Raw genomic sequence first — 9,815 nt, forward strand, 5'->3', positions numbered from 1 at the left:
TTCAAAGGCAAAAAAACAACACTTTTCCATCACGTTTCACCATTTTAATCGACAAAAATGAGAGTACAAACATTTTCAAACACACTTTCACCCTTTCGCCGCCCTGCAGACCCGGGCCTGGCTGCATCTGAGAGTCCCTCCCCCTGCGTGCGATCCATACACTGTTTATGGCTTCACGGCTGATGAGTTTTGATTATTACATTACGCCCTTGATGATGATCCCGATGCAGACACGTGCGGAGTATTTTACTTTGTTGAACCTCTGCGCATTCACATGATATTTGTGTTTATTTGTTTGACGGCTGTGCACAAATCCTTTATTTATAACATCATTTAACCCTCTGGTTCATAGCGGTCACTGCAGTGGACAGCTACTAAAACATAACTTTCTCTTTAATGCATTGGTTTATGTAGAGTGCTCTCTGCTGCCACACTCCATCGAGATCAATTCAGTGGTCAGTCGGTGTAACTGCAAGTACATTTCCTCTGGTTTTCTTATTCAGGCCTAAACGTTGCATCTAAACAGTGTTAAAATTTCCCCAAAAAATGTTAAAATGTTTTTCAAAGCATAAAAAGAAACGTGTTTGTATATTTACAATAGAACACAAGTTAATTCATTTTTTACAGGCAGTTCACAGTGTTGTTTCATGTCCTGAGAAGAATAAAAACACTTCAGAAAAAAAAAATCTTGACCAAGGCTTTAATAATTCATGCATCAGAGGGTTAAAGTTCAGATATGGGCTGAAGGTTCGATTTTACGTTAAGTTTAAGCAAATATCGTTAAGTATTGTGCCTTTTTCTTGCCTTTTTTTCTTGACATAACCTGTCTTTTTAAAATGCTTTCAATGCAGTGTCACTCAACAACAACAACAACAACAACACACCAGCAAATACACACACACACACACACAGACACACATAGACACACACACACGTCCTTGGTGGCATCAGCAAAGAAACATGTGCTATTTTTTTCTTGTAAATGCTTTTTCTCTTCACTTTATTAGATTGTAAACAGGACAAAACGCTAAGAAATCTGTAGGCGAGGGTGATAACACTCAAAGTCCCCTCTGGCACAACGCCGCCGCCGCCGCCACCGCCGATACAACGAGCTCATACTCACCTTGGAGCGCACAAACTTTCCTACTTGCTGATTTCACAAAGAAAATGTTTTATTATGATGCGAGCGTGTGGTACATGTGAGCGTAAAAAAATCGCTTGAATTGTTTTTCGGCCTTGGACAATAGTACGACCAACATCCGCACAGAACAGGCCGTGTCCTTCAGGAACAACACGGAACAGTATATTTGATAATCGTTAATATTAATTGGACTATACGTTGCCAGCACGTCATTTTCTTTCTTTCAAAGGTTTTTTAATTAAACTGCCAAAAGGTACAATTAAGTGCACAATACTTGTTATTAAAACATTTTCTTTTTTCCCAATATTTAACAAAATTACCCCACACACACACATAAAACAACAAAACTACAGGCCAGCTGCAAAATAAAGATAAAAAAAAGAGGGACACAAACCTAAATAAGGCATACATGTGATAGTAATAAAAAATCTCTGCTGCGATAGTTGAAGGTTTCTCAAAATAATCTAAGAACGGGCGCCATAGTTTATAAAATTTTGTTCCTGAACCGCGAACAGTATATCTAATTTTTTCCAAATCCACATTTAACATTATGTCTTTTATCCATTGTGCTTGGGAGGGAGATGTCGTTTCTTTCCACTTCAACAAAATTGCTACCAGCACGTCATTTGAACAGTTTTTTTAGCATTTGCACTTTTATTAACGACCTGGGTTCACCGTGAAGAACAATATTTGGTCGTCTGTGCAACTCGCATTAATTATTCACTGTTTTTGTAACTTTTGTTTTATTTTACTTATATTATTTTGTGTATTAACATTAATTTGGGACATTAGTATTTTGTTTGTTGTATTGTATTATTACTTATTTCATTAACACTATATATTTATTTATCACATTATGTTTGGGTAAACTACATTTACTTTAATAATACTGTTAGTTCCTGTTGTTGCGGTGCATTTGGGGAGCGCACTGAGAAATATTGTTGTAAATATTTATTTTTTGACCCCAGTCCCAAACTAGAGCGCCGCAAACTTAACGCCGCAGTTTGTCACGGTGCGATTATAGAGAAGCATCCCGCCAGACTCGTTTGTGCTGCCGTTGAGACGTTTATCGTTGTTACTGCTGTAAGTTTTGCAAAATAATCCAAAAATAACTCATACTCTACCTACACGATAATGTTTTTTGTATTACTGTTTTTGCATCCCAATAAACGGTGAAAAAGGATCTCTGACATCCTTTTGAATCATGCAAAATAGACTGTAAATACAAACTAAAAACACTAACCACAGCTTTAAACATAATGAGGAACAGATCTGAGCCAAAGAAAAGAAACAGTTTGAGACGAGAGTTAAAGACGCCATTTTTGTTTGGAAAGACAATCCACCTTTAACAGGAATGAGGCCTTAGACGGATCGATCTCTCCTCTATAACGCCATCGTCAGACCCAAAGCGAACAAAGAAAACACAGACAACAAATAGAAACTGCAAACAAACAGGTGTGTTAGCGTCAGTGTTGTTAGCGCCTCCTTCTGACAGATATAAGGCAGTGTCCAGCAGTGACCTGAGCGGCCAAACGTCTTCGCTCCTACAACTTTTTGCGCAGTGACAGATTTGAAATTCTCTTTTATTGTGGATCAGACCTGGACGACTGAAGGACGCACATATAAAACATCTTTAACGGTGATATTAACTCAAAATGTCAATGATTCTCCACCTGGAAACCTTCAGTCGTCATATTTAAACTAATTATAGATGTTTTTTAATCTCAATATACAAGAGAAATAATAGTTTGACTGAAAAAACAACTATTAAAATAATCCCTGATCTCAGAATCTGTCCTGGGTTTAATGTTTGACACTGGGACAGGTTCAGGAAGTTCAAGTGTGAACCATAAAGTGGAAAAGATCCAAATGCATGTCAGTTGTAGAACGTTCTAGTTGTGAACGATTCCTTAACGTGAACGGATGGAACCGAATCTCATTTTTGCAAAGAGATAAACCTTTTCCTTTCTAGTTTTTATGCATTTTTTTACACAGATTAACGCCAAACTAACACAAGAATCAGCGCAGACGCAGAGCAAGCGACACGAGGCAGAGCTTTGTGCACAGAAAAAACACATTTCGCATCATGATAACAGTTAGTTTTTTAATTATTATCATCACAGTGCTAAGTTTTCTTTAGATTATTCCTAATTCCAAAGGGTAAACTCACTTCTATGCTCAGTTTGAACCATTTTAAACACATCTGAGCCTCGGATCGTTTCTCTCTGTGATTAGTTTGTTGTTAAATTAAGTTCTAACATCGGCTTCTGTCATAGAAATAAATACAAAAACGAGCCAGTCTTTTGAACGGCTCTTTTATATGAACGAATTCAAAAGATTCGGACGCCATAAAAGAGCCAAAAGTCCAACAACAAAGCGCGGGGTTTGGTTGTCCCTGATACTGTAAGGTCATAGTTTGGGACAAAGGCTCGAGTGTGATGCTGGTTGAGGACTGGAGGCTCCACTTAGCGCGATGGACTGCATAATGAAGCAGCGCAGGGTCAGGGCTCCATGCTAATGTCCCACAGTTAAAGGCAGTTCAGTGAGAATGACAGAGGCGCGAGTCCACAGACACTGACAGGAGCGAGGACGACAGGTGCATACAGAGCAGAACACACACAATCACACACTTCTCTGCGTGCTTCCTGTCTCGCTCAGACACGTACTACACGGAAATGACCTCTCCCGACGGGTCTGAGAGAGGAGCGAGCTGTTATTTCAACGCACAATCAAGTAAAAAAACACTGTCGTTTCCAAAAGTAAGAAGTCGAATTTAGAGACACCGATTCTATGCTGAAAAAACGGAAATCTCACTGCATCATGGAGGTTAAAGAGCAGTCACTATTTGTACGTTTTGCCTCAGCTCAAACGAAAAGAGGCAAATAACAAGAGGCAGAGAGAACAGCCCTGGTGCGTTCCAGTGCTGACCTGTCTCTGTTGTGTCCTAGTTCTGTTGTGTCCTAGGTCTGTTGTGTCCTAGCTCTGTTGTGTCCTAGTTCTGTTGTGTCCTAGCTCTGTTGTGTCCTAGCTCTGTTGTGTCCTAGCTCTGTTGTGTCCTAGCTCTGTTGTGTCCTAGCTCTGTTGTGTCCTAGCTCTGTGGTGCTTTAGGACAGGAGAAACCAAAGAGACAGAACTCAGGGAAAAGTTTAACAATGTTTAGTCACAGTTTTTAAATGTGCAAATGAAGGTAGATAGATTAAGGAGCTGAGTTGACAGCGGGGTTGTTTGCCGTGGTCCAGGAGTAGATCGCGGGCAGCGGGGTCAGAGACGAGGTGAGCTGGTCCAGAAGATCTGAGGTCACGAAGAGCTGGGTCGGAGACAGAGGAGCTGAGCGGGACCAGAGAGTGGGATCTCTGTGGATACTCGGACGATCTGGAGCTGAGTGTCAGGTCCTGGCTCCCTTTGTCCCTCCCCATTTGCAGTTTGATTGCTGATTAGATGCAGGTGTGTGTGGGAGGAGCCAAAATCTCTGTCCGGCTCCAGGCTCAGACAGAAGGAGGAGGAAAACAGTACAACAAAAGGCGGACTGGGATCTTGACAGTCTGTGATACACTGTCTCTGTTGTGTCCTTAGCTCTGTTGTGTCCTAGCTCTGTTGTGTCCTTAGCTCTGTTGTGTCCTAGCTCTGTTGTGTCCTTAGCTCTGTTGTGTCCTAGCTCTGTTGTGTCCTTAGCTCTGTTGTGTCCTAGCTCTGTTGTGTCCTTAGCTCTGTTGTGTCCTAGGTCTGTTGTGTCCTAGCTCTGTTGTGTCCTATTTCTGTTGTGTCCTAGCTCTGTTGTGTCCTAGCTCTGTTGTGTCCTAGCTCTGTTGTGTCCTAGCTCTGATGTGTCCTAGCTCTGTTGTGTCCTAGCTCTGTTGTGTCCTAGCTCTGTTGTGTCCTAGGTCTGTTGTGTCCTAGGTCTGTTGTGTCCTAGCTCTGTTGTGTCCTAGCTCTGTTGTGTCCTTAGCTCTGTTGTGTCCTAGCTCTGTTGTGTCCTAGTTCTGTTGTGTCCTAGCTCTGTTGTGTCCTAGCTCTGTTGTGTCCTTAGCTCTGTTGTGTCCTAGCTCTGTTGTGTCCTAGTTCTGTTGTGTCCTAGCTCTGTTGCGTCCTAGCTCAGTTGCGTCCTAGCTCTTCAGTGTCCTAGTTCTGTTGTGTCCTAGCTCTGTTGTGTCCTATTTCTGTTGTGTCCTATTTCTGTTGTGTCCTAGCTCTGTTGATTCCTAGCTCTGTCGCGTCCTAGCTCTGTCGCGTCCTAGCTCTGTCGCGTCCTAGCTCTGTCGCGTCCTAGCTCTGTCGCGTCCTAGCTCTGTCGCGTCCTTGCTCTGTCGCGTCCTAGCTCTGTCGCGTCCTTGCTCTGTCGCGTCCTAGCTCTGTCGCGTCCTAGCTCTGTTGTGCCCTAGGCTACATGTCTTTTCCAGGACCTTTGTAGACATTAGTCCAATCATTTTGAGCGGCTGAATAGAATTATACATTGATTTGCAGCAGGTTTTGAAATCAGGGGTGTGGGGTTCAAGAGGATCTTTGGTTCCAGGAGGTGTGGGGTTCCGGGGGTCAGTGGTTCCAGCGGGTCTTGGGGTTCCAGGGGGTCTTTGGTTCCAGAGGTTTGGGGTTCTTGGGGGTCTCGGCTTCCAGGGGGTCAGGGGTTCGTTGGGTAATCTGTCCAATCCCGTCTTACACTTAGACAGACACAATGTGAAGGAGGCACAGAATCGGGAACCTTTTGCATTTTGGTAGATCTGACTGAGACTTTGTAGATTTCTTGTTCCCTGTAGGACGATTTGACCCCCTGCATTTGACCCGTCCGTCCAGCGCCACGGGGCAACCTCTCAGGAGCAGAGAGTGACCGCAGGAGAACACCCGAGGACCCACGCGTTGAGGCAGGATCACCGAGCTTGAGGATTAGTTTACTGCACATTTTGGGTCGATGGAGGAGCACCCAGAGGAACCCATCCAAACACTGGGAGAACATGCAAACTCCACACAGCCCCGTGACCCAAGAGTCCAACCCAAAAGTGTATTTAAATGCATTTACGTCCTTTTATTTGCACGTGTATTAAAACTTTAAATTATTCTCAGAGGAGCAGACCTGCAGAAAATTCAAATAACTCTTGATCTCGTGGCTTATGCCTAATTCATTGGAGTTTAAGAAGTGCTCATCCATCACGTCTGACGTCCGCGGCCCAGTGCGGCTCGCGGCGTCCTGTTTGTTCAGAGTATAAAGTTTTGTGGAAGGAAACTTGATATTAAATGTGCGATTAATGTGACTCAGAAGAGACCTTGTGTATGGGAAATTATCGCATGTCTTTTCTACTTTTTCCACCTTCGAGACGCTCAAAGCACTTTACGTCAGGGGAAACGTTCTACCAACTGAGCCACTGACAGCTCGATGGAACGTTCCTCTCGTCACAGAAGATAAAATCATGTCCCCGATGTCTCTAAAGACCAGGGACAGTTTTAAGTTCAGTTTGTGGGAGTAAAGCAGGTGTGCAGCCGATGAGAAACTATAAAGTGACTTCCACAGAGTAGGTGTGACGGTGCAGGTGGCAGCGGTGCATTGTGGGAGCTGAAGAAGTGGAGCAGGACACGGGAACAGCTGGGCCGGAGCGGGACGGGCACGAGCCCCGTGGCACGAGCCGAGGATAATGTGATGTCAACACGGCGGCCTCCTCTGGATCACAGTGTTGACACAAAGACTTGGAACATCCAGAGCAAATGGAATAAGCTCCGGGACATGGACGGGGGCTAAAGAGCTGGAGACAGACGTAAACACTGTGTGGAGACATGATCCAAAAGTCAGTGTGGGTGAGCAAATACACAGACGGACACGGATTTTAACTGTAGCTCCTCTGGTTTAGCGTCTGCCACTGCAATAAAACGTAAGGCTGTTCACATAAAGTCATCAGATTTTTATTTTAATCCATTTTGAAGGAATCTGATTTTTTTAACCCTTGTGTGTTTCTCCCAGTCGAGTTACGTTGAAGTTCCTCTGAGCTCAATTTGACCCCAATTTATTTTTCTTATAACTCAGCCATAAAATAACATACTTTTTTTTTTTATATATAATTTGGAGATTATTTTTAGCCAAACTTCAGACTAATGTACTGATGCCAAATTTATTTATTTATTTTGTATTTTGGATAATAGGCCGTATTTTAGTAAAAAAAAAATTGTGCATTTTTAACCTCAAAATCTCCCGCCGCTCTTCATTTCCATCACTGTCCCGTGTTTGTCGAGTGCAGAGGTGGAAATTAAGTCGATCTGAGTTATAAAACAAACAAACTGGGGTCAAATTTAACTTTAACGTCACTTGTTTTTCAGACGGTTTTTATTCTATAATCAACCATTTTTTCGAACTTTAATTTTTGATAGAAATCATCCAAATGAACAAGTGGCCCAATTTTCAACCTTTTTGATAAAGAAATGTCCACGTTCTGCTGTGAGTGAGTGATTTTTTGGGGTCATAAATTACCCAAGGACGACACCAGGGTTAAGGCTTTGAATTTGACACATTTCTGCAAAACGACAAAAGGAACAAAGCCTTAAAACACTGGAAAAACAAAAAAAACCTAAACGATACTGATACAAAACGTGCTACGGAGTCAAATTCTTTCCAGTATTTACTCTGAGCTTTTGTGAGTACCTTTGCAAAAGCTCTTTCCAAATGCTACACTGCAGATGGCTCCAGTGACCCGGCTCTATTAAAGCACTTACTGCTGGGATTTTAATGGAGCCCATATTTTTCAGGAGGAGAGATAAAACAGTGGGTTAGCAACAGGTACTTGTAATCATTTTTGGAACAAATGGAAGTGGCTTTACGTCAGTTTGTAGCTGCGGCGAGGAGACTGACGGATGTATCTCTTTGGATTTCATAAAAAAAGGATCAAAGATTTCTTAATTAAAAGACAAGTCTGAAATGGCCTCCTCACTCTCCGTCTTTTTCATATCACAGGTCCAGACCAGATTCTATTAACTTTGCGGTAGGACATCAAACACAACAGAAGCCATTTCACACCATTTGTGAGACACAGTGGAATGAAAGGCCGGACAGAGCCGTTCGACTTTGTAAATGCTTCAGATCAATGATATCGAAGGCTCCTCTTAAACCAGGACGGAGCTGATGGAGAGGTGAGCTCACTGGATTACGGCACATCATTTTCACACTAATTAAAGCAACAACGCATTTTTCTACGGAAACACAAACTTAAATCCATACTCTGGAACATTCTCCATGGAGATAGACCTGTTTTGTGCTTTATCCTGGTGCAGAAAACTGTGGCCAAAGGAACATGATCACGATATGTTTAGTGCAATAAAATATAAATAAAACAGGATTTATTTTAGTCAATTTTGTTTTCTTTTTGTTGTTTTTTTTTAACCCTTTTTATTATGTTTTTAAAATATAGAACAAACAAAAAATTAAATGACTAAAAAAATAAAATAAATAAATAAATAATAATAATAATAATAATAATAATAATAATAATAATAATAATACATAAAAAATAAAAATAAAAATGATAATAAATATTTTTTTGTTTTTTGTTGGGGTTTTTGCCTAAAAAGTGACAAGGTGGGACTTTTTTAAATTTTTTATTTATTTATTTAATGCAAGACAGACAAACACAGTGATCGTACATACATAATAGTGACAAGTGGTGATAAGAAACACAAGACATTACATGGTTTGTCGACGTAACAGCCATTTACAATTGTATGTGCCAAGTCTGTGTTGTGTTTGCGTTTGTGTTCGTTTGTGTGTTGTGTGATATTTCTGTGATTTTGGAGGGTTATAGTGGAGATGTCAGAGGAAAGTGCTGATACTAGTGATTGATAAGTGAAAAAAGAAGATTTAGAGGATATAGATGGGGGAAAATAAAAAATAATTACAAAAAATAAAGGGGCTGGGGCTTTAAATAGGCTCAGTTTTATATGTTCCACTAATACGACGACATTATTACACATCAGGGCACACAGCAGCCGACACACACACATTATTCCAGCTGTATGTTCCCAAATAGACCCTTTATGCTTGATGGTTGTGATGAAGGAGAGTTCTGAACGGCACAAAGGTGAAACAGTCTACATTACTGCATATATTACTACGTATATTCCTGTCATGAGGGTCTGATTCATGAAATACAACTGTGTGCAACTTAAACGCATCCTTTTAACCTGTTCTTCTCGCGTCCTCACATCCTCACAGAGCACATCTCCAGCTCCATGTCTCTTTTTTTTCGCACAAAGTGTACTCAGCTGCACCTTGCCTGTGCCTGGCCAGAGGGGGAGACGCTCTGGTGCATGTGTGTGAGGGGGGGATTGCGGCTCTCTGCGCTCACCTCCGCCTGCTCCCCGTCGCACGGCAGCAGCATACATGTGTTGATTCAGCACCTTGCTAATAGCATGCACATTAACTGCGGTACAGATCACAGCAGCGGCGCGGAGGGGAGTGTGCTAATCAGAGCGACCACAATCCATCCTCCCTCTCACAGCCTCTCCTCTGGGCATGTTGTGTATGTGAAGAGGCAGAGAGATGAGAGATGCAGAGTCCGGGCTGTTTGTATTTGGGGGCAATTGCAAAGAAATAGAGTAGCAAGAAGAGAGAGGGAGAGAAAGAAGAAGAGAGGAAGGGGAGGTGGGAGAGGGAAGAAGAAGAAGAAGAAGAAGTGAGAGAGGGGAGAGCAGAGGAGCGAACGTG

The sequence above is a fragment of the Periophthalmus magnuspinnatus genome, chromosome 23 (assembly GCF_009829125.3).
Source record: "Periophthalmus magnuspinnatus isolate fPerMag1 chromosome 23, fPerMag1.2.pri, whole genome shotgun sequence".
In the NCBI taxonomy this organism is placed as follows: Eukaryota; Metazoa; Chordata; class Actinopteri; order Gobiiformes; family Gobiidae; genus Periophthalmus; species Periophthalmus magnuspinnatus.